At 47.5% G+C, this 4,461-nt stretch overlaps 1 long non-coding RNA gene across 1 annotated transcript; it reads left to right on the top strand.

The window, feature by feature from the left end:
* The first annotated feature begins 2,883 nt into the window (after positions 1 to 2,883).
* On the top strand, positions 2,884 to 4,241 carry LOC109886806 (uncharacterized). Its single transcript, XR_004208643.1, has 3 exons — positions 2,884 to 2,976; positions 3,855 to 3,935; positions 4,167 to 4,241. It is a non-coding gene; the product is annotated as an uncharacterized LOC109886806 (long non-coding RNA).
* Positions 4,242 to 4,461: the final 220 nt, after the last annotated feature.

Here is a 4,461-nt window from a genome sequence, read left to right as displayed (position 1 = left end):
CCACACTCACCATCCTCAGTGGTTTCCCCCACTCACCCCTACTGCATACACAGCTTCCCCTACTGCATACACAGCTTCCCCTACTGCATACACAGCTTCCCTACTGCATACACAGCTTCCCCTACTGCATACACAGCTTCCCCTACTGCATACACAGCTTCCCCTACTGCATACACAGCTTCCCCAGTGGTTCCCCCACTCACCCCTACTGCATACACAAATGCCCCTACTGCATACACAGCTTCCCCTACTGCATACACGCTTCCCCAGTGGTTCCCCAACTCACCCCTACTGCATACACACACTGTGCCATGGTTGGGGTTAATTCAAATTCTAATTAAATTCTCTGTCAAATCCAGGTCAGACTTTTTGTCAGGCTGAGCATTTCACTGTTCAGACAACAGGGGGCAGTGTAACCAACTGATTATTATGTATAGTAGTAGTACCATCAGCAGACAGCAGGGGGCAGTGTAACCAGGTGATTATTATGTATAGTAGTAGTACCATCAGCAGGGGGCAGTGTAACCAGCTGATTATTATGTATAGTAGTAGTACCATCAGCAGACAGCAGGGGGCAGTGTAACTAGCTGATTATTATGTATAGTAGTAGTACCATCAGCAGACAGCAGGGGGCAGTGTAACCAGGTGATTATTATGTATAGTAGTAGTACCATCAGCAGACAGCAGGGGGCAGTGTAACTAGCCTGATTATTATGTATAGTAGTAGTACCATCAGCAGACAGCAGGGGGCAGTGTAACTAGCTGATTATTATGTATAGTAGTAGTACCATCAGCAGACAGCAGGGGGCAGTGTAACCAGTTGATTATTATGTATAGTAGTAGTACCATCAGCAGACAGCAGGGGGCAGTGTAACTAGCTGATTATTATGTATAGTAGTAGTACCATCAGCAGACAGCAGGGGGCAGTGTAACCAGCTGATTATTTTGCAGTACCCTCTCACAGTTAATGAAACCTTTCTCTCCCTCCTCCTCCCCCCCCCCCCCCCCACTCAGGCCACCTATGTGTTGCTGGCATTGGCTTGGGTGTTTGTCCCTGTCTATGTGTCTTCAGGGGTGAGTTCACACCACACACACACACACACACACCCTTTCCTGCGTGTTGCAGCTAGTTGAAGAATTCTTTAACCTGAACATTCCTCTGCTGGGCGTCTCTCTAAACAGACAGTGTGTTTGTTCCAGATCGTGACCATGCCGGAGTACCTGGGTCGTCGGTTCGGAGGGGAGAGGATCAGAACCTACCTGTCTGTTCTCTCTCTGATGCTGTCTGTCTTCACCAAGATATCAGTATGATATATCACACAGCCCTGTCTGTTCTCTCTCTGATGCTGTCTGTCTTTCACCAAGATATCAGTACGATATATCACACAGCCCTGTCTGTTCTCTCTCTGATGCTGTCTGTCTTCACCAAGATATCAGTAACGATATATCACACAGCCCGGTCTGTTCTCTCTCTGATGCTGTCTGTCTTCACCAAGATATCAGTATGATATATCCACAGCCCTGTCTTTTCTCTCTCTCTGATGCTGTCTGTCTTCACCAGGATATCAGTATGATATATCCACACCACACAGCCCTGTCTGTTCTCTCTCTGATGCTGTCTGTCCTTCACCAGGATATCAGTATGATATAGCACACCACACAGCCCTGTCTGTTCTCCTCTCTGATGCTGTCTGTCTTCACCAAGATATCAGTATATATATCACACAGCCCTGTCTGTTCTCTCTCTGATGCTGTCTGTCTTCACCAAGATCTCAGTATGATATATCACACCACACAGCCCTGTCGTTGTTCTGGTGTCACTGAATATACTGTCATTGTCTCAGAGGTCAGAACACAATTACTATGACAATGGATGACCTGATTTCTCTATTTTTTGCTCTCTCCCCCCATCTCTCTCCCTCCCTCCTCTTTCTCTAATCCCCTCTTCTCTCTCTTTCCCCCTCTCTTCTCTTTCCCTCCACCTCCTCTCTCTCCTCCCTCCCCCTCTTCTCTCGCTCTCTCCTCCCTCCCCCTCCTCCCTCCCCTCTCTCCTCTTTCTCCTCCCTCCCTCCCCTCTCTCTCTTTCTCCTCCCTCCCTCCCTCCCCCCTCTCCTCCCTCCCCTCTCTCTCCTCCTTCCCCCTCCTCTCTCTCTCTCTCTCCTCCCTCTCTCTCTCTCTTTCTCCTCCCTCCCCCTCCTCTCCTCCCTCCCTCTCTCTCTCTTACTCCTCCCTCCCCCTCATCCCTCCCCTCTCTCTCTCTTTCTCCTCCCTCCCCCCCTCTCCTCCCTCCCCTCTCTCTCTCTTACTCCTCCTCCCCCTCCTCCCTCCCCTCTCTCTCTCCTCCCTCCCCTCCTCTCTCTCTCTCTTCTCCTCCCTCCCCCTCCTCTCCTCCCTCCCCTCTCTCTCTCTTGACTCCTCCTCCCTCCCCCTCCTCTCTCTCTCCTCCCTACCCCTCCCTCTCTCTCCTCCTCCCCTCCTCCTCTCTCTCTCTCTCTCTCTCTCTCTCTCTCCTCCTCTCTCTCTCGTCTCCTCCCTCCCCCCTCCTCTCCCTCCCTCCCCCCTCCTCTCTCCTCCCTCCTCCCTCCACCCTCCTCTCCTCCCTACCACCCTCCTCTCTCCCTCGTGTCCCTCCCCCCTCCTCTCTCCTCCCTCCACCCTCTCTCCTCCCCTCCCCCCTCCCTCTCTCCCTCGTCTCCCTCCCCCTCTCCCTCCACCCTCTCTCCTCCCTACCCCTCCTCTCTCCCTCGTCTCCCTCCCCCTCCTCTCTCCTCCCTCCCTCCCTCTCCTCCCTCCCTCCCCCTCCTCTCTCTCTCCCCCTCCCTCCCCCCTCTCCTCCATCCCCCTCCTCTCTCTTGTCTCCCTTCATCAGGACAGACCTGTTACTCAGGGGGTTGTTTGTCCAGGTGTGTTTAGGATGGAACCTGTACCTGTCTACCGTCCTCATGCTGGTGGTCACTGCCCTCTACACTATAGCAGGTCTATATACTATATTCTATACTATATTCTATACTATATTCTACTAGCCCTCCTCTCCCTCTACACTATAGCAGGTCTATATACTATACTATATTCTATACTATATTCTACTATCCCTCCTCTGCCTCTACACTATAGCAGGTCTATACACTATATTCTATACTATATTCTTTACTATATTCTACTATCCCTCCTCTCCCTCTACACTATAGCAGGTCTATACACTATATTCTATACTATATTCTACTACCCCTCCTCTCCCTCTACACTATAGCAGGTCTATACACTATATTCTATACTATATTCTATACTATCCCTCCTCTCCCTCTACACTATAGCAGGTCTATACACTATATTCTATACTATATTCTATACTATCCCTCCTCTCCCTCTACACTATAGCAGGTCTATACACTATATTCTATACTATCTTCTATACTATCCCTCCTCTCCCTCTACACTATAGCAGGTCTATACACTATATTCTATACTATATTCTATACTACCCCTCCTCTCCCTCTACACTATAGCAGGTCTATACACTATATTCTATACTATATTCTTTACTATATTCTACTATCCCTCCACACTATAGCAGGTCTATACACTATATTCTATACTATATTCTATACTATATTCTACTACCCCTCCTCTCCCTCTACACTATAGCAGGTCTATACACTATATTCTATACTATATTCTATACTACCCCTCCTCTCCCTCTACACTATAGCAGGTCTATACACTATATTCTATACTACCCCTCCTCTCCCTCTACACTATAGCAGGTCTATACACTATATTCTATACTATATTCTATACTATATTCCATACTATATTCTACCAGCCTTAGTTCCCTCCATCTCTGTCTTCATCAGGTGGTCTGGCTGCTGTCATCTATACAGACACTCTGCAGACCTTCGTCATGATTATAGGAGCAATCATCCTCACCATCACAGGTACACACACACACACACACACCCTCACCATCACAGGTAAGGTACACACACACACGCACACACTATCATCCTCACCATCACAGGTACACACACACACACTATCATCCTCACCATCACAGGTACACACACTATCATTCTCACCATCACCCTAACTTCACCAGTGTCCCCTCCCTGTCTGTCTGTCTGTCTGTCTGTCTGTCTGTCCGTCCGTCTGTCTGTCTGTCCCTCCAGCGTTCAACAAGATTGGAGGCTACAGTAACTTGGAGAGAGTTTACCAGGCAGCCATCCCTTCTAAGGTGAGTCAACAGCAACTTCCACTATCATGTGTAGTAATAATGTTGTTATTATCATAGGCATTAATGTTGTTATTATCATAGTTATTAATGTTATTATCATAGTTAATGTTATTATCATAGTTATTAATGTTATTATTATCATAGTTAATGTTATTATCATAGTCATTAATGTTATTATTATAGTCATTAATGTTATTATTATCATAGTTAATGTTATTATTATCATAGTT

The sequence above is a fragment of the Oncorhynchus kisutch genome, unplaced genomic scaffold, assembly GCF_002021735.2.
Source record: "Oncorhynchus kisutch isolate 150728-3 unplaced genomic scaffold, Okis_V2 scaffold2292, whole genome shotgun sequence".
In the NCBI taxonomy this organism is placed as follows: Eukaryota; Metazoa; Chordata; class Actinopteri; order Salmoniformes; family Salmonidae; genus Oncorhynchus; species Oncorhynchus kisutch.
This window is presented reverse-complemented; position numbering and strand designations above follow the sequence as displayed.